The sequence below is a fragment of the Podarcis gaigeae genome (assembly GCF_964106915.1).
Source record: "Podarcis gaigeae genome assembly, chromosome: 2".
Lineage (NCBI taxonomy): Eukaryota > Metazoa > Chordata > Lepidosauria > Squamata > Lacertidae > Podarcis > Podarcis gaigeae.
This window is the reverse complement of record NC_139679.1, coordinates 85,023,234-85,044,291: the sequence shown is the minus strand read 5'-3', so window position 1 is coordinate 85,044,291 and position 21,058 is coordinate 85,023,234. Positions and strand designations below refer to the sequence as shown.

Sequence of the window (21,058 nt, the reverse complement as noted above, 5' to 3'; positions counted from 1 at the left end):
GCAACATTGGAGGCGTAGCTGGGGTGGCGGGGTACACGGGGCGCCACACCGTGGGGGGTGGCACTTACTGTGGGGCCTGCAGCACACCCAAGCCAAGCGTCTCTCCTGGGAGTGACGTGGTGGCTCGGGCACCTGCAGGTTCCACGCTGCTCAAAAATGACAGCGTAGGGCTTTCGACTGCCTGCTGCCTCTCCCTCAGCCACCCTACAGCTGATGGGTCTACTCCAAGTAAAACTTAACAGAATGCCACCCAAAGTCTTCTGTGTTTCCCTCTCTTCCCCCTTCAGATTTGATTTGTGGTGATTCTTAAAATGTAGCTGCACTTCCTGTCTGCAGTGCCTAGTGTGGACTGGAAAAACATTAGTGAAACATCTCCCCTAGCCCTTTGGTTAGTTGCTTCCCTCGTGGTTGCTTTCTTTTTAAGATGACTTCTGCTTTTTGGCTTTTGCCCCTTTAATTAGTACCCTAATCCTTTTCTTCCATGAAATTCCTTAATTGGAACTTACTTACTGCCTAGGGCAAGGGTGCTTTAATTGTTGGTTTCCTTCTTTTGCAGCCATAATTGCTCATTCGTTTTTAAAGATCACACTTACACAATTATATTATTAATTATTATTAATTATTATTAATTATTATTAATTATTATTAATTATTAAATTATTATGAGCAGCTAATCTGGCATTCCTACTGCTGGTTTGGGAAGTGGGGTACTCATGATGTTAACCACAATCCATCTATCCTGTATCTATCTTGTCATTTCTTATGAAATACATGCAGGTCACACATACTAAACACAATGCATTCCCTGAAAATGGTACGTTAGGCGTGTGTTCACATAACAAGTCAATGATTTCCATTGATTCTTATGGGGAAATTTCTAATATGTTCCCAACCATGGAATTTTGCCCCCCTCCACTCAAAAAACACTGGCAAAACCAGTAGAAAAATGCTCTCTGGTTTGTCCAATCGCTCCCGACCGCCCTCCATTCCTCAGCCAACCGGCAAGAGGTAATCAAGGCATGGGTATAGCCAAGGGGGGCATTGAGGGGCAGCTTCCCACCCCAAATAAATAAAAATCAATAAAAATACATTGCAGACTGAGGTTCTGCCCCCCGCAACAAAAATCCTGGCTACGCTCATGAATCAAAGAAGTAAAAAATGCTCTCTGTTAGGATATCTGAATCTGCAGTGTGCATAGCAAGGTACTAATTCCTCATGTTCTGCTTAGTGAATTTTTGCATAGCGAATGTTTGTAAAACAGGATCTGCACGTACTGATGTGTTTCCCCCCAGATCAGCTTCTATCTGAATTGAGAAAAGGACTGACCTAGCTGCATTTTAAGCTGGCAGTGTGTACACAGCCTTTGTATCAAGCCAAGAGAATGGAATATGTTTTCCAGTGGCTCTTCTCAAGGCAACGTTAAGGCCTTTTTGCTCTCAGTAGGCTGAGACTGGGCGGCTCTGTGCTAATCCTTTAAACACAAAGAACTCCACAGCAGTGAGCAAATCCCTCGTGAAGACAGGCAATGTGGCCCAGTGTGGGAGAGGGTGGGAGATCGTGCTTGCCGAATGCAAGGGGAGAAGGCGTCCTCCTGAGCAAGGCTCCATGGTGGTGCCACACGCAAAGCCTCAGCAGTGCTAATTAGGTTAAAGGCAGAGCGGGTCTGGGAAATTAAAGGGAGCTCCAGAGACAGACACTGGCGTCCTGTTTGCAAATCTGGATCCCCTAATTACATCCCTGCTGAGCATCAACAGCAGCCACACCTCACTGTCCTTCTGCCCCCTGTCTTTTCCCAGCAGACATAATGGCAGGTGGAGCCCCTCATCCCATGATGAAGATCCTTGCACTATATGTATGTGTGCAAGATTCAGGCAAGCCACAGGACATGAGGCAGGAACAAGAGACTGACATCGATTGTTGAATTGGTTTATTAATTCCCGCCCAGTCCTCAGGGCTCGTAGCAGATTGCAGTGTGATCAAAACAGAAGAAATAAACACGTGCACTTGAAATGTGATCTAATGAAGAATATCACTGCCCAGCAAAATCCAGCTCATATTGAATGCAGAGGGAATGCAGAGGCAAAAGTGAGCAGAGCAACGAATGTCATTTTGTTCCTTTGTACACAACAATGTAGTTTCTAAACATCCTCGCGCCCCCCCCCCCCCGTTTCCCTTCCAGAAAAGCAAGAGGCACCATCAGAGTTCAAGGACACATTCCACCCATGGATAAACATTCAAGGAGGGTGTGAAGCAATGCAAAGGAAGGGTGTGGCCTAGAGAAAGTATTGAGGGCCACATAGAGAGGCCTGGAGGGCCACAGTTGACCTCGGGGGGGGGGGCGAGGTTCTCCACGCTTGGGATATTGTGATGAGATAGGGGAAGAGGCAGGTACTGTGTGTAGGAGCCAGATCTCTTTATCTTGATAGCCATCTCTTCTTAAAAGTTGCTGCTTATCTTGAAATATTACAGCTGTGCCCAACAAGACAGATGTTCTGTATTTCAGGCACTGTAGCTCTGATGCGTTGAACTGTTTATCTGACACCCATGGATTGGGGCACTGACATCTTATGGCATAGTTTTCTGCAGTGTTGCAGGAAGAAAGCCAGTCTTGGCTATTAATCTCTGCTTCCCCCTCTAGGTCTGTCATTCTTTTTTTTCCCTGCAAGGCTTCTGCGACTTTAGCAGCTGTATAACTGAAAGTATTAAAGCAGGCAAAAGAGGCAAAATCAGCCTGGCCTGGAAAAGATTGTGGCAGCCTTATGCCTGCCTCTGGGCCCAGGGTTCAAAGCTAGCTAAAAGCCATCATTACCAAGACAGGTACCAATACATAACAAGCAATTTGGAACTCCCCGCTTGGCAGTGCTTCAGTTTCCCCATCATCCCTTTCTCTACCAGTAAATAAAACAGTCATCAAAACCTCTCTGTGGTTTTCTGTATTTCTTTGGAACAAACTGTAAGAATAAAGCGGATTGTCCTCAATGTGAACTGGTGGTGGTCTATCATTCTTAGTATTACTACTTGTATATCATTTATCATCATTTCCCCCCTCTTCTGTAATTTTACATCGTCCTTTTCTCTTGTTAAATTTGCAAACAAAAACAAAAAACTTTTTTGAACAAGCAGATTTTCCTTTTCGTGGCTGGGTGTTTGGGGGATGGGTGGGAGGGAGGGAGGGAAATGAGAGGCATAGCCTAGTGTGCACAGACTCACTGCAATTGCACACCTTGGTGGGCTAAGCAGGCCTATCTTCTGTGCACAGGCACATCTGTGCTGTTTGCAGACACAGATCATATGTTTCAGGCTGGTGCTGTTCGGAAGGTTGTCCAGTGAGGTACCAACAATGCTCCATTGCATCATTTTTGTTATCCAATAAGAACATAGGAAAAGTCTGCTGCATCAGTCCAGTGGCCCATCTAGTCCAACATCCTGTTCTCGCGATGGACACTTGATGCCTTTGGGAAACCTGTAGGCAGGACCTGAGCGAAACAGCACTTTCCCCTCCTGCTGTTGCCAGCAACTGGTATTCAGAGACATGCTGCGTCTTACTGTAAAAGCAGAGCATAGCCATCATAGCTAGTAGTCACAGAGAGTAGTAGTAGCTAGTAGTCACAGATAGCCCTTTTCTCCATGAATTTCTCCAGTCCTTTTTAAAAGCCACTCAAGTTGGTAGCGATCACTGCCACCAATTGTGGGAGCAATTTCCATAGTTTTAACTGTGCACCGTCTTTTATTGGTTCTGCCTCTGTTTCTGATTCTTTGGTTGTGGCTGGTGTACAGAAATGCCGTTTACCTTCCCGCTGCAGCAGTACCTATTTATCTACTTGCACTGGTGTGCTCTCAAACTGCTAGGTTGGCAGAAGCTGAGACAGAGCAACAGGAGCTCACCCCGTCGCGCGGATTCAAACCACCAAGCTTCCGATCGGCAAGCCCAAGAGGCTCAGTGGTTTAGACCACAGTGCCACTCGCGTCCCCCATAAGGACACTGGCAAATACTGCGTAGGAGAGAAGTGACGTGCCAATGCATTTTAAGGGTTTCCCCCTGTGGTTTCCATAGTTACACACAAGTGGAAGGCACTGGCTGCTTATGAATGCAGACAGCTGAGGGTCAATGAACCTGCCCTGCCTTGGAAACTCTTTATGTTCTCATCATTCTTGGTGAGAGGGGGTCTGCCAGCCAGCTAACTTCTTTCATAGGGGAAGAGAATGACCTTGTGCAGAGGTCAGCAATCTGAGGAAGTAAGAAGTGCCTCAGTGCCCTGGATGGAGATAGGCAGAAAAGAGCTGTGGAATCTCTGCCCTGCCCCAGGCCTGCTGGGACATGCTCCAGGAATGTTACTGGAGTGCCAGGCCAGCAACTGACAGGATCTCAGTTCCCCCACAATGCTGGGATTGTTCCCGTTAGCTCCTGTTGGTCTCGAACTGGGCCCTGTAGGAGACAAGCAGCCAAAGGGTGACAGCTAAAGCAATAAATAATGTGGGTGCTTGAAGGAAGTAGCAGTCACTGATACTCCAGGCTGCTGCCTTGAGTCCATACAGACTCAGAGCAGATTATCCTAGGAAGAAGAAGAGTTCTCTCACCCTGGGCAAGCTTGATCCTGCCAAGCGTCAAGGGGAATTTTTGCCCCACGCCCCTGTGCAAGTGATAAGTGTGGCAAGCGCTGCAGTGAAATGATAGTCTGCACCCACTCCTTGCAGCACATGTAGGGGAAAGAGCGAAAATAAATGCAAGGTAGGCAGCCAGGGAGGGTAACTGCACAACACACACCAGGGTCGCCTCCAGAATGTCTGTACAGTGGTACCTTGGTACTCGAACAGCTTGGCTCCCAAACAAATTGGCTCCCAAATGCCACAAACCCAGAAGTAAGTGTTCCGGTTTGAGAATGTTTTTCGGAAACTGAATGTCAGACATGGCTTCCACTTGAGTGCAGGAAGGTCCTGCAGCCAATTGGAAGCCACGCCTTGGTTTTCGATCAGTTTCAGGACTCGAACAGACTCCCAGAACGGATTAAGTTTGAGAACCAAGGTACCACTGTTCTTTGCAAGAGTAATACTATCCTTAATATCATCTCTTAGGAATGAGGTTGGAAACATTAGGGCTATTCTGCACTTATTCATGTTATATTTCTATGGTGTTAGCTTAGGTGAACTCTTTAATGATCAGTGAAGACACATAATTTTTACTAGTTCTTAACATTAGGTCATTGTACACAATTTCCAGTTGTGACTGTCTTTTCCAGTTCTGATTCATTTCCATCTGTGGCTGCCTTTTTAAAAAAAATTGTTTATTCGTATTTTCCAGAGTAGCAAACAATAAAATTGAATATTGCCAGACAAAACAAAAGAAGGTCATGAACAACATAGACATTACATTTCCACCCCCTGCATCCTTTTGTGGGTGGTGATCCTCCTTCATAAAGCTGAGTAAGAGAGCAATGACATATTGCTACTATCATAGAAAGAAAAGGGTTTATATCAAGGTGCCTTTCTGCTGAAATTCCTGCATTGTTGGGGGTTGGACTAGATGACCCTTGGGTCCCTTCCAAATCTATTATTCTATAATCAAGGTGTCTTTCGAAAATGATTCTTGTAGGAAGCCAAATACTCTGCAAGCCTGTATTTACAAGAGATAGAGTAAAATGCAGTTTGGTACAAAGGCTGTCAGCTTAAAATGCTAAACCCCTTAAAACGCTATTATTATGTGTCAATTCTTCAGCCAGTGCAAAGTGTCGTACTTGTGAATACCAGCTTTGCAATGATAGTGCAGAGGCAAATTACAAGGACTTTGTATGGTTGTTTGGAAAGCTCTGCTGTAGGGAATGAAAGGAGTCCATTTCAGAAATTGTGAGGTGGCCCTTTCCTGGTAGTTTCGAAGAGGGAAGCATCATAACTCAGTGACAGTGCACCTGCTTGTCAAGTAGAAGGTCCCAGATTCAACCCCCCCCCCAGCTTCTTCTTCGTTTGAAAGCCTAGAGAGCTGATGCCAGTCAGTGTAGACAATATTGGGCTAGATGGACCAGGATGAGGCTGCTTCCTATGTTCCTACGAAGGCCTCAGAGCAGCTGGGATGAAGTTTGTGCTTCTGAACTCTGCAGTAGGTTAGATGTTTCCATGACACAGTGTTTTCCCTCCCCATAGGCTCTTGTGCCTGAGGCCAAACCACTATCCCAGACACAGTGAAAAAACAGGCCTACAACAATTCCAGGCCCACTCAACCCCTTGACAGCTAAACAAAAATCTTCCGATTGTCACTGCCTGGATCCTCCTTCTCCACTCCTCCACAACAGATGTAACTGTATCTGAGACTACTTTGTAGAGTTAAGAAAGATTTTAGCCGAGTGACAGAAATCATAAAGCATTAAAAACCACCTAACTTTTCTGACATGCCTTTGAGCCTGGTTTGGCCAAGAATATGGGGTGCCACAGTGGCCCTCTTTGAGGGGAACAACAGAGAAATGGAAACAAGCCACAGGTCTGTTTTCTGAGATGGTGGTTTTGCCCCCCGAGGCCTAGTGGAGCCAGGAACTAGAGCTGGCTCTTCACATGGAAAACAAAAACAAGGATAACCACAGATTGGTTTCACCATCGCTTCTGTCAAATAGCGCAGAACGGGTGCTGAACATCGCAATTCCAGTTGGGCAGAGTCCTGACGTGGTGTAGAGATCTTGGCTGAAGTTACAGCTTCTGCTGCTTTCCAGCAAGTTTCAGGCCCTTTTTGGAAATACCCTGGAAAGGAAGGCATGCATAGCTTCATCTAGGACAGCTATGAGCTAGAGCTGTGCAGGCGTCCCATGAATGGGAAACCACCCAGCACATCAAGGAGACAGGTATTTTACTGCCCGCTTGGCTCTCCAAAGGGTTCAGATCAATCTAGAGTGGCTCAGGAGATGTTTTGCTGTGGTTTCTGATACTAGCTTTGAGGCCTCTTATGCTCCAAAGAGGCAAACATATCACAGTCTGTTTGGAGCATAAAAGCCTAGCCTGGTGTAGACTGCAGCAATCCACTCTGGATAGGGCCAGCCCTACCATTAGACAAAGTGAGGCAGCTGCCTGAAACAGCAGGTGCTTGTGGTGGCAAATGGCAGCAAAGTGATAAGGTTTGCGAGTGTGCCACTGTTACCCTATAAAGGGAGTCTAGAAATATGCTGGTCCTCTTTAGCCAAATGAAAACAGCAGTGTCATGGAAAGAGATCATATTTATTTCAGGCTGCAGCAAGAATAAATGATCTAGAGGAATTCTCCAAATTTTGGACCCTGAATACAAAATTCAAGACACTTTCATAGCATTTACATGCTTGATCACCTTGTGCATTATCCTTTTCAGTAATATGATTGGATAATAGAATGCATGGATAGCTTGTGAACACCTAAAACAAATTTCGTTGGTCAGAACAGCCTGCCCATAATTACCATGACAACAGGTATCTTTAAGCAAAGTGTTGCTTTTCTACTATCTGCTGCATGAAGACTTGTCTGGGTCAGGAGAATTTACTGTTTCTCTTCTTTGAAGATCTCCCAGTATTTCTTCTGCTCAAGGTTAGCTTGCTCTTCTCTGCTTTGGAAGCTGATAAGAAAGGCCGTCAATGGGTGCTATGCCCGCAAAATGCAGAAATGCACCTTCTTATTCACAGGTAAGGGGTGCAGGGAGAAGTAGCAAACAGTTAGAGCTTCAAGGCAGCACTGAATTCCTTGCAAAATAAACAGGCAGGAGAGAGATTATTATATTTCCAATACATTACCAATACAGGGCAATGGCACAGATACCTTTTGGTTGTGGCTGTGATAACATGTTTATGCAGACTCAGCACTTACCAGGCTGAGGTCACGTATTCTGTGACAGAGCGTATGAACCTAGGTGTGTGTCCTGTAGGTTCTGACATACGTCCTGGGCCATGACATCCACCTGGGTCCCGGGTCATGACATCCACGTATCACCACTGCACAACATACCCTCAGCCCCCTGATGTAATCCAACAGCTTGCTTCTCACATTGGGTGACTAAATGCTCCTGAGAAGCTAACAAGCAGGAGACGAGGGCAATGACCCTCTCCATTTGCTGGTATTCAGAGGTGTTTTGCCTCTGATCCTGAATGTTACATTTGTTAGTATAGTTCCTTAAATAAAGTCCAATGCCACTTTACTAAGGAATCTGAAGGGGGGAAATAAAGCCTAGTCTATATTTAGAGGAGAAATAAAAAGAGAGGTTTTGTTTTTCTTAGTTCAGGCCTTGTACATAGCAGAAAGACGTTTAACCAAGCATTCAGAGATAAAAACTCCATCAGAACTAGATAGCTAATCAGGATATGTGCTGCCTCAGTGAATATCATGCTAATAAGCTTCATTGCTAAGCAGTCCTTCCCTCTCTTTGTTAGCTGACTTTAACACTAACACGATTAACGCTTAAATTACAAATGGAATGATTCCCACTGCTCAGCTTCCGACACAAGATAGACATCACGACTAGCTGAAAAAGCACAGTGTATGCATAAATTCATTTGGCATTTCACCTGGTTAACATAGGTAGAAAATAAAAATGGTAAGACAGACCTCTTTGATAGGAAAAGAAAAAATAGATGCTATAGCACTGTTTGCCAAAATCACTAGCGAATTTATACCCCAGAGCCTCGCAAACGCTTCAGGTTGGGCCTCAGGCTATGAATGTTTGGGTTGTTCTCTGCCATTGTACAAATCCTTCAGAACCTCTGCCAGCCAGTGTATGAAGGAGACAAGCCAGCACTTGGCATGGGCTTGGAAGGATACATCACAAATAGACACTGTGATTGTTGAGGCAGAGCCTCGTTCCAAAGAGATGTCAGCTGTGATGGCAGTCTCCTTCACACACTGCACTGGGCAGCATTGGATTCTGGCATCACGGGCAATAAGAATATACGGTAAGACGTGCCCTGCTGAATTGGGTCTGCTTAGCTGCCCAACATGCTTTTTCCAGCTTGTCTCCAGATGCATCCGAGATGCATTCACAGAAGGGGAGAGTGCTCTTGTGCCCAAGTGCTCCTGCTTGCAGGCTTCCCATAGGTATCTGATTGGTCACTGTGAGAACATTGGCCTCATCCATTAAGGCTTTTCTTATGTTTTCAAAGGCAGCAGCTTTGCCGTGTTCTCCAGTATCTGGAATTCATGGAGGTGGCACTTAGCTCTCATACAGGACAGATGTACTTCATGCCTTTGTTTGACCTCATTTTAATGCCATTTAATCTAGTGGCTCTCATGACACCAGGAAATCCCAGAAGTTCATCAGGCATTAGGCGAGGAAGCATTTTCTTTTGTCTGTCTCAAACCTACTGCCAATCAATTCCACTGGACAAAATTATGGAATCATTACAGTGTTTTTGGAGCTGCATCATCTGGGATGTTGAGAGGAGATGCGTATATAGGAAAACCGGAAGCCTCCTTAAATTGAGCATTAGTTCATCTAGCTCAGTCTTGTCTACATTGAATGACAGTGGCCCTTCAGGGTTTCAGAGAGGGGAGATTCTCAGCCCTATCTTGGGGGTGCCAGGGAGCAAACCTGGACCCTCCTGCATGCAAAGTAGCTGCTCTTCCACTGAATTACATGGAATAGGAACCTGGAACTCTACCAGCAGAAAAGCCTAGCATGGACTCACCCACGCCTTTGTTAAAAATCTTCCTTTGGCTTTATCATCAAGAGCACAATAGTAACTTGAAACCAGAACAAGAATTGGAGCAGCATTTGTGAGACTGGTGTGTACACCATTTTGCTGCATTTATTGGTGCATACTCATATTTTTGCACAGGAGCGATGATGTGCATCAGTTTCTTTGATAGTTCCACTCTTACACCATATGACAGATGCTCTGTGACAGATGTTGCCAACAGAATAAAATGAAAGGTGTGGCTGAAATCAGAGGCCAGGCCAGGCAGAAATGAGGGGGTACCATCTCTGCCTCAGGCAGCAAACTGTCCTGAGCACATATCAATGCTAAAATGAAACAAAATACTGATGAGGTGCAAGTCTTCTGTCACTATGCCACTACTTCCTTCATATAGGCCATCACTGCACAGCAACTGCACAATTTACAATTCCCCCAAAAGCAGACACGCCTCCTGAGGGAGAATTTTGATTCGGTTCACACTTAAAAGTGAACCAACCTAAGTACTTTCTGGAAGAAATACACAAACTGAAATGGTGTTATTCTTTGAAACTGTACTTCTCAGAATTTTGCAGTGTAGTCCTCCAGCCATGTCATGTGTGCAAAAATGCATAGATTGGTGAAAAAAGAATATAAAATGCATTACATTAGGGGAGACTGCTTTGCAAAAATAATAATAATACATATATTAGGTAAAACTGCAGATAAAAAGGTGAGAATTGCAAGAGAATTGCACTAAAATGCTGAGGAGTTTCTTTAAAAGAAAAAAAAGTGAAAATGAGGAGAAGTAAGAGTGGGAAAATGAGAAACTGATAGAGCCGGACACTGACAATCACCCACCCCAACTTGGGGGGTTTCTTGGGTATGATGCATGGGCCCGCCCTACGTGAAATCTCTCTGTGCCGAAGCATGCCAGTCCTTTTAAATTCCTCTTCTGATCTCCCTCCTGGCGGAGGCTGCATGATGTCACCCTTGCTCAACAGGGGCTCAGCTCCCATCCTGTCGTTGGAGCCTCCTGAAAAGAAGCGGGAGGCTGAGATTCCACAAGGGACTGAAAGTGGGAGGGAGGGAGGGAGGGAGGCAACTGCTGGGGATTGACCAGAGCAGGTTCCCATTTAGAGCTCTCCTACATCTGGACCAGGCTTTCCCCGTCTTCCTGCTGAGAGGAAGATGCAGAGTGAGCGACCACCCACATGGCCGAGCAGAGCCAGCCTCATCCCCAAGGAATCCAATGTATATTAACAAAGAGAGCCAGAGAGCTGTCTCCTGCTACACACACACACACACACACACACACACACAGCCCTCCCTGCCTCTCCTCCTTTGCCCTGCTCCCCTCCTCCACTGCTACCTCGAAGGAGGAACAGGCCAAGGCGTGCTCACCGTTTTGTTTCCAGCTGCTCTTTGGGGTGAGGGTGGGAGGCGTCTGCAGCAACAAAGACGAAGGAGAAAGGAGAGGCGCAGTTAGAAAGAAAAGGCTCCAGTTAGACATCGCCAAGGCCAGGTTGCCTGGGCACTCGCAGCATAGCAAGCAGTGCCTTTGTCTGTTTCTGACCAGGCTAAAAATGCCAAGAGTAGCACAAGGGAGCAGGAGGCAAGGTTGTATGTATGGTTCTGAGCTGGTCATAGGCAGCTGCAACAGCAATTATTCTGGGTCTCAAGATGCCTCCTGTGGCAGCACACAGAAGACCTACCTAGCAGGCCAGCAGCTCCCTTTTTAGGCACCAGCCCTCAGCCACCGGACTCACCATCTTAAGAGTGAAAATGCTTTGACAACTCAGGGTTTATGAAGTCATTCTGTCCCTGAGACAGCCTAGGCTCACACAATGAATTATACATTTCTGTGCCATGACAGAGGTACCGTACATCAGGAGAAGATGTTCCATCACTAAATCAATGCCAACAAAATGCAGGTGACCTGGCTGGCAAATCCTGGGGGCCAAAGGGGTGTCTGGACTCTTGAGTTTGAAGGATCAAGGGCCAATTTGCACAACCAAACTAATGTCCTAAGAAGGTGGGCTGCGTGTGTACTTGTTCAGAATTTAGCCCAGGGATAGCCAACTTGCTATGCTCCAGAGGCTGATGGACTCCAGCTCCTATCATCCCTGATCATGCTGGCTGGGGCTGATGGGACCTGGAGTTCAACGATAACTGGAAGGCACTACATTGGCTGCTTCTGATTTAGCCCATGATACTTCATTACCTACTTGGCATACGTGTGAACCTGCATGTACAGCAAATCCGCATAGGAAATGTGGATTGTATTTTGAGCCAGGTGAACACTGAAGTAACCCCACAATGGCTTCAGGATGTTCAACCCACCTTCTCAGCCCTCTGAATGGATCCTCTGAACCATGGCGGACCTTGGCTTCTCAAATTCCAGCAGCGCCCTGAGCGGTGCCAAAATTTGGTGCCCCCATTTCTCCCCCCCCCCCATTCTAAATTGCAGTTGCGGCACTCCCTGTGTTTGATTCTGACACTGGCTGCACTCCCCCCAAAACTGCCTCTGTTCGGAAATGGACTCTGGGGACTGATCCTCTGCCAAAGAGCCTTTGACAGAAGAGGGGGGAGAACGAGCTGCTTTGACTACCCGTGCTCACGACAGTCTGGAAAAGTGGAGAAACCACAATGCACCACCTCTGACTAACATTGTGCCCTGGGAGGGCTACGTGATGTACCAGACAGGGGCGGCTCAGCCTCACCAGGTGGGGTCAGATCTGCAGTAGGAGGCAGGCAAGCAGGCAGGCAGGCAACTCTGCAGCTCAGTGGCTGGAGGGCAGGAGCAGCTGGGCTCCTCAACCGCAGCAGATCCCACTTGGCCCAGATCGAAATATGACTAATGCAGCATTTATCAGACCGTAACAAGCAAGCTTCATGCCTCTTCAGAAAGGCAGCTTAATTGCCAGCCCCTTGAGGGCATGTTGGCACACTTTGAATTAGAAGGACTGCAGACAAACCCTGTCTCTCAAGGCGGGCATACTCCACAGAGCTGTGTCATAGGCAGCCAAAGGGGCCAAGACTCTGCCTCCAAGGCCAGGCGCAAGTGGTGCAGATAGGCAACTCTAGGCTCTGGACTGAATGATCTTAGAGGATAGTGTGTGTCACTCCACTTCATTCAACATGTGGTGAACCAGCCCTATTCCCTGTGCTGAGTGGGACCCCCGACTCCTGCCCTGATGGTACCATGCAGCCTCGGCAGTGCACGGCATCCCAAATCTCCTGTCCTAAGTTACGGTTGCCTCTTGGATTTCGTCAGCCCAGGTTGTGATGCAAGGCCTCCTAAAGTAAACTGCTTGAGAGGCAGTCAATGGGTTAATAAAATATGGGGTCAAATATATATGGCATATTCCTTTTAAAAATTATTTGAAAATGTAACATATTTGGAAGGAAGGCCTGACATGGGGGTGCCTTTTGCAACTGACGTGATATGTGCGTGTTGTGTTCTCAGAAACAGATTCCAAGGACAAAATGTGCTTTGGGAAGCGGCCCTGAGTGGCCGGTACAGGATGGAATGGGGTCTGCAGCATTGCCCTGAAATGCTTTGAACAGGAAGATGCATGTTGACGATGCAGCCTTCTAATCTAAAATAAATGGCTTGGGAGGGGTTGATGAGGCTGGGAGAGTATACTGCACAAAATTTGCTCCCTTGCTCTGAATCCCCACCCCACCCCAGCCTGACTCTCTCATTTCAGAAGGATTCCCATGTGGGGCATCAGCCAGTGTCCATCTACCCTCACCGTGCTGTCACCTTTCCACAGGAAAAGCAGCAGAGAGTGGGGCTAGCAATAAAACTGGTCAGAGGTACAGAAAAAGATATTATCTCTGAATCTCTCTGAAATTGACTGCATCCGGCTTCTTTGATCTTTTCCCAGACTGAATCCCTGAAGGGTTCACTCAGGTTTGGGTGGGCTGTGGCTGAGCATCCGCAATGCATGACTCAACAGCCTCCTTGGTTCTGAGTCACAGCACCCTGGTCTCTTCCAGCAGCTGGCCCACAGAGCTGACATAGCAAAGTCCTGAGAGCCAAGTCCACATCTTTGTAGTGGTTCATTCTTTGCGATCCATCACTCAGCTTCCTTGCTCTAGGAAACTTTGTCTGGAACAAAGAGCTTAAGTGCATGTTGAAACTTTTGCAAGGCATGTGCTCAAGGAGTGCTGTAATCGACGACTTTCCGATTCAGCACCTTTTGCAAAGGTCAAGGCATAAGCATATGCAAAGGAAAGGAAAACAGCTGGTTCACAAACCACAGTGAAATAATTAAAGATATGCAAGACTGATGAGAGCTGGCTCTTCCATTAGACAAGAGGGAGACAGCTGCCTCAGGGGACCAAAGCTGGAGGGCAGGTAGCAGTGTCCAGGTGTCCAGAGGACTAAATTGTGTGTACCATTTGGTCAACCTGCTGCCCTCAAGTGCAGTGATGGATACAACTCTATTCCCAACTCAAGAATGGGAAGTGTAATGCCGGTGGACAACAAAAGAGGTTTAAAGATACTTTTAAGGCAAATCTTTAAAAATGTAGTATAAACACCGACAACAGGGAAACATTGGCTTGCGAGTGCTCCAGTTGGAAAACAGCCTTTACCAAAGGTGTCATGGATTTCAAAGAAGCACAAACTCAGGTCAAAAGGGAGAAACAAGCTAAGAGGAAGGCACTTTTGGCAAATCCTCATTGTGATCGACTCCCGCCCAGAAACCTATGTCCCCACTGTGGAAGGATGTGCGGATCCAGAATTGGCCTCCACAGTCACTTACAGACCCACTATTAAGACCGTATTCACAGAAGACAATCTTATTCAGCTATGAGTGGTTGACAAAGAAGAACTGCTCACATCCACACCTTATATTTTAAGCACACTGCCTTCCCCAAAGAACCCTGCAAATAGTAGTCTACCCCTCCCAAAGTTACAATTCCCAGCTCCATTAACACACTATCATTCCCCGGATTCTTTGGGAAGGCCATGCCCTTTAAATATATGGTGTTGATGTGGCCACTGTCTCATCACCAGTGTTGAAGTAAGGTTCAGCAGCCAGTAGCTCCAGCTTCACCTCTGGCAGCAAAATGTCCCGTGCAGGCCCTGGGAGCTGGCATTATTTCCCCAAGTCCCATTGTAGTGACTGAATGTGGGTGATGGAACTCCATCGTGTTTTGCTAGTAAGATATACCCATTACCGTGGCCCAGATTCAACCTGCTCTGACCACCAAACACAAGGACTGTTGCCTTATCAGAAGGCTGAGAATAATATGAAAATCCAGTGGAACAGTTGCGTTAGAGGAAGCTTGTTGTGCAGGAAGTATCAGAGCTACAGCAACCAGCCATGAGAGCCATGCTGACTTCCAGCTCCTTCTCTTCCACAACCCATTTCGCTAGCACCACTTGTAGTCTGCTAAGGAACTTCAACTGAGGGTGGTGTTGAATTCCACCCATCACTGCTAGATGGGATCCAATGGTCAATCTATTCCCAGGCATCCCATTGACAAAAACCTTCTTCAGTCAACACCCTGGATGGATTAGCCTGCATTATCACCATCAGCAAGCAGAGAGGACAAGCGAGCCTCATGCATTGTGCCAGAGCTGTCTATTAAAGGTAAGTCATACATCTTGTAAAGCAAATCCAGATGGCGGCAACAAAGAGGATCGTGCCAAGTGCTGCAGGGGAAGGAAACAAACAAGAGGCGGGCTTACCAACCTGTTGAACTTGTGCACGTTTGCTTTCTGACCATCAGGGTGACATCCCCCATCAAGCTATTGCTCCATTCTCTTTTTCAACCTCAAAGATGCCCACAATCCAGACTCTCTCTCTCTCTCTCTCTCTCTCTCTCTCTCTCTCTCTCTCCCTGGCGCCAAAGAAGACCCTGTCCTCAGGCAGACCGGTAGCTAAAGCAGGCCAAACTGGATGTTGCACTTGGCCAGTTGTATATACAAAAAAATTGAGTATCATAAGTGCATTTAATGGAGAAAGCAGCTAGACTGCGTGAGCCAAGAAGGGGGGTTTTTCCCTTTGCAGCACACGAATCTAGCTGAGGGGGTTGGTGAGTTAAGGAGACCTTGGCAAAAGTTCTGCAGGGATCTCTTTGAACAGAGGGGATCTGCATCTGGCTGCCGACAGCTTCAGACTTCTCTGCCTTTGAAAAGTTACGAACAGCAGGTCAGCTCATATTTATGCTGTGCAGCAAGCCAAATCATCCTCCCACTGCCTCCAGGAACACTTAGCCATATGGTTATGCTAAAAACCCAGCCGCAGCTAAAATCAAACAGAATAGGACTGCCCAGAGTGGAGACACTCTCTCACATACACACTCCTGGATGGGCTGCTTCATGCTCTGCCTTCCCCCGTATCCGTCCATCCATTGAGCAGGGGTGGAGAGCCTGCTGTGGTCCTCCAGCTGTTGCTGGACTCCAACTCCCATCAGCCTCGGGCTTCATGGTGAATGGTCAGGGATGAGGAGAGCTGTAGTCCTGCAACATCTGGAAGGTCATAAGTTCCCTTTCTTCTCTGGAGTCTCCAGCAGACCCTTCCCAGGTTCACAACAGGCAATCTGAGAAGCAAGTGGGTTGGGGCAGCCAGTCACACATTTTTCCTGGGCAGAGTAGAAATTCCATGACTGGTTTGGAATCCACTGTAAAGACAAGAGAATTCACCAGGTCTGTGTGCATACACTCCTGTTTTGTGCAGTAACATGGGGTTATTTTATGGATGGATTGGATCAGGAGTGATACTTCCTATCTCTGTTGCCATAGGATTATGGGATAGAAGTTGGTGGCAAGGAGACACAGGCAGGCTGCATGCCATGATGTACAGGCTGGGACAGGTTAGGGATTTCTCAAGTCTACCAAGGTTTCCCTATAGCTTGACATTAAAAGTTCTAAGATCACCTTTTACCCAGGGAAACAGAGGAACCTGCCTTATACCAAGTCAGCCCATAGGTCTATCTAGCTCAGAACTGTTGACACCAAATGGCAGCAGCTCTCCAAGGTTTCAGATGAAGTTCTCTCCTTTGGTGTGCAAACCATGCACTCAGCCACAGCCCTTCCAGGTTTGAAGCAATGGCTGTTGGCTTGTGCAACAATGTTAGCGTTATATTTGTGTTCTCAGACTTTGGAAACCATGTTCTTTCGCCCACCCTCCAAAAGAACACCCACTGTAGGGATGCACGTGGGTCCTCTCGAAAGTCGGAGACGTTTTAACCAGGGAAGTGCACCTTCAATCACATTGATATGCCGCCTAATGGCAGGCGTTTGAACTGGTGAAGTGAGCATCGATTTATCGGCAGCTCCACGCTTCACTTCCAGAATGGGTGAAGATGCACAATGTGCTGCAAGAGCAATGAGGAAAGAGGGTAGGCAGAATGGGTGAAGCAATGAGGACTTGACGAGGTGGCAGAAAGAAGGAAAGTGCACTCTGGGAGGAAGACAGTGGGATGCATTCAAAGTGGAAGCGGGGAGAGAGATGAAGATGGACCTTTTCAATATACTTAATTGCATAAGAAGAGCTGAATCAGGCCAAAGGTCCTTCAGGTTCAGCACCCTGGTCTCACAGTGCCTGTGTTGAACCTGCAAGATGCCATCTTGGCATTATATGACATATTAATAATATATGCTGCCTCTGTCACTGGAGGAAGAACATAGCCATCATGACTATGAGCCTGGGAATCTGGAGCTTTTCCCTGGGTCCTGCTCTGTGTGATTCGATTGCCTTATTTGATCAAAACAACCCCTGGCTATTCATGCCTGGTGCCATGACACCAGCCTGCTTTTCAGATGCCACAACCAAGCCCTGGCATAGCCCCATGTTTTCACTGGAGGCTAGCTGCTAAGAGGCATATTTATAGCTTTTCGGGAGCCAGCACCCATGCCCTCTGTGTCCTCAGCCCTGCTGTGGGAAAGCAGATTTCAGGAAGGCTCCAAAAATCACTAGGCCCTAAACCTGGTCCTCTCTTCCTCTTCCTCTTCCTCCTCCTCCTCCTCCTCTCCTCTCCTTGCACTCAGATCCTCTTTTATAGATGCTCCATCTGGGTTTGTGCTTTATAAACACAGTAAAGATCACATCTGGTGAGGGAGAGCATTCCATTTAACAGTCATCCCTGCCCTAACACCAGCAGAATGGATTCTTTGCATCTTTCTTCACTGGGTGGATTCCACTGCCTGAACTGACTTTTGTAGGATAGGAGTTGGAGGAAAAAGAAGAAGAAGAAGAGGAGGAGTTTGGATTTGATATCCCGCCTTTCACTCCCTTTAAGGAGTCTCAAAGCGGTTAACATTCTCCTTTCCCTTCCTCTCTCACAACAAACACTCTGTGAGGTGAGTGGGGCTGAGAGACTTCAGAGAAGTGTGACTGGCCCAAGGTCACCCAGCAGCTGCATGTGGAGCAGCGGAGACGCGAACCCGGTTCCCCAGATTACGAATCTACCGCTCTTAACCACTACACCACACTGGCACTCAGCCTAATAGGCAAAATAGAAATGGACAAATTGCTGGAATTGGATGGCATCCCCTTGAGAGTTCTCAAACTCCCCTATGAGGAAAGGTTGCAGCTTTTGGTACTATTTAGTTTAGAGAGGCTTACCAATCATGAAACTCACTGCATGGCTTGGGATCAGTCACTTTTTCTCAACCTATCCTGCATCACAGGGTTGTTGGATAAAGTGGGGAGGGGGAGTGTTATCTCCTTGCAGGGAAGGTGAAATATAAAATTAATGATACATGCATACATTTGAGAAGACTGTTTTTGGAGGTACATGAAGAATAGCATCATCAGCTTCCTTTAGGGGTTAAGCTTGTGTGCTGCTGTGGGAGAGACCCCAGCCTCCTCTCACCTCTGTTTCTTGAACAAGGAGGAGGAAGTGGGGAAGGCCATCATAGGGCTGGCTGGAGGAGGCTGCACCGAGAAATCAGGAGGTATGACTTACTGCTGCTCTAGACCCAAGCTTGCTGAAGCTATGAGAGTGGCAAGGAGAAACACTCTTGGAAGATAATGGTCTACACCCCCTCCACTGAAAACTCCAGGTGTAAATATGTGTACCATATTTCTTAAAGAAACTAGGCTCCACTGGCCCTCAATTTTGCCAATGGAAATACAATCCTGGCACCCCCTGGAATCTTGCTACTGCTTGGCAGAGATTAGGAGTGGCATGCAACCTTTGTAAACAGTCTTATAACTTTCAGAAGAACTCTCTCTCTGCTAGAGATTTCCTGCATCCTGCCCTTTCGCACATCACTGGCACATGCTCCTTTGCAACGCGGCGACAGCACCCAGCCAAAATTACAGCTCCTTCACTGGCTCCACATTTTTTACACTGATTGTTTGCTTTGCAGGTCATGGGAGTCTGCCATTTCCCAGTGCCCATCAGTGAGAAGCCCAGTTGACTTGCAGTGCTGCTACTATCACCATTTTTCACATCAGCAAGTAGCCTGTTGACCTCAGCCCTCTAATGGAAGAGCTCTCTGCCCAACAGCAGCCGAGCCTTCCCTGCAAATCCAGCCCAGTTTATTCTACAAGGGATCAGGCTTGCAACCCGGGGAGGGGGGGGCACAATCTGTGCACAGCCCCTGGAGCCCAGCACTGATACGCTTGTGCTGGGACCAGGGAGCATTTCTTTGTGCAGTTGGCATGATGCAGCTTGCCCTGGGTGTTCTTCCCTTGAAGGCTGGTTCTGTTGATTTTTGCAGTGTTTTGGATGAATGCCTGCTCCAGAGAAGATGGAAAAATGAGAACTTTACCCACCCTACCCCTTATTAAGGTGCACCTCTGTCTGTCACCATGGGAACCCCTCCCATAGAAAGCCCCATCCGAGATGACCTCATATCTCCTCCCAAATAGGCAACTGTGCCACCCAGCTCAGCTGTTTCAAGGGCAGCACATCTGGTTGCACAGCCAGGGGGGTGGCACTGCTTGGGGTTTCCCAGGCCTGCTGAAAAGGTCTGGCACCTGCCATTGCCAAGTATTCATTAACATCTTTCTCGTTCTGTTTCTCTCCCCCACCCCAGATCTGTTTTAGGATCTTTTCCCATTAATGCCCAAGTGCTGGTCGTAGCAAGGAAAAGGTCTGGGAGTGTAAGCTACAAATGTACAGTGGTTAGATCAGATCTCACAGCCGTTAACTGTGAGGTCACTGACACAACCGCGCACAAGGTCATGCTGGGAAATGTTTGCATCCAATAAATGTCGCTGCCAAACTCTGCACATCTGGAGTCTACATGACCCTGCCTGCCAGGACAGAGAAATATTTTGATATTAAGAAACCCAGATGCTCCCTCTTCTGCCGTTTGTTAATGTTGCAGATCAGAGCAGGGGGAGAATGCTAGTGGTAGTAAGTGCTTTAGTACCAGCAAAAGGGGGAAAGGTTGGAAGAGAAAGAGAGCACTAGAGAGATTGGTATTGATCTAGAGATACATAGCAAAAGGCCTCAAGCTTTTGAATCATCCTGAATATTAGTGTACACCAGATCCTACAAAATCATCTTCCACTTGTAACAGTCACATCCATGCCACACATTTAAAGCAGTGGATTCCTGAATCCTTGCTGAAATGGGGTTCATAGGCACGGTTTCCTACATTCTTTCCCATACTTACTGATACTTACAAACAAAACAGAATTTTACCACTCACCAAGGCACTGTTCCCAGCACCCTTTACAGTTCCTGAGATTCTTTAGGGAAAGCAATGACTGTTAAGGTGTCGTGGCTTTAAATGTGGGTGTGGCCAAAGGGAACAGCAAGCAAAGACAGTGTGGGATTTGGTTCAGGGAAAGATACTTGCCAGATAGATGCTTATTGGAATCAGCACAAGTCACATTTCAGGGGGGAGGACATTCAATAGCTGAGGTGCTGCTTAAGAATAGGCTCTTCCCTTGGTTCATAGAGAGTTGGATGGGAGCCTGAGGGTCATCTAGTCCAGGGTTTCCCAACATTGGGTCTCCAGCTGTTTTTGGACTACAGCTCCCATGATCCCTAGCTAGCAGGACCAGCAGTCAGGGATGAAGGGGATTGTAGTCCAAAACCAGCTGGAGACCCAAGGTTGGGAAACCCTGACTAGTCCAACCCCTCACAATGCCACGGATATAAGTAACTACACAGGCAGCAAAGTCTGCCTGTTGTCTCCCACTCGATGCCCACAAACTTAGGGGGCGCAATTATTTCGCCGGGCACTGCTAATACACACTGAGCCACTGAGCGCATGCTAATGTGTTTCAGGTTTGTGTTGCATTCTACCTCCTCCTATCCGAGGCAGGGGCAGCTCTCCCCTGTACCAATCAAATTAAGAATACGGGCAAGTGGAGTAGATCCAACGCAGCCAGAAGGGTGCTGAGCGACAGCCCTTCTCGTTCAATCTCAGGCAGCTCTTTGTGGTGGAAGGGTTCCTTGAGGACAAGCAGCGCTTTGTAGCTATGATGAGCATCAACAGCCATTCCCAAGTGGGGAGGGGGTGGTAA

The 21,058-nt window shown here is 47.2% G+C and overlaps 1 long non-coding RNA gene across 1 annotated transcript; it reads left to right on the top strand.

Annotated features, from left to right (window-relative positions):
* The first annotated feature begins 11,239 nt into the window (after positions 1-11,239).
* LOC310839041 lies at positions 11,240-19,818 on the top strand. The gene is made up of 3 exons (XR_014561304.1): positions 11,240-15,214; positions 16,724-17,004; positions 19,615-19,818. It is a non-coding gene; the product is annotated as an uncharacterized lncRNA (long non-coding RNA).
* The last annotated feature ends 1,240 nt before the right edge of the window (positions 19,819-21,058 follow it).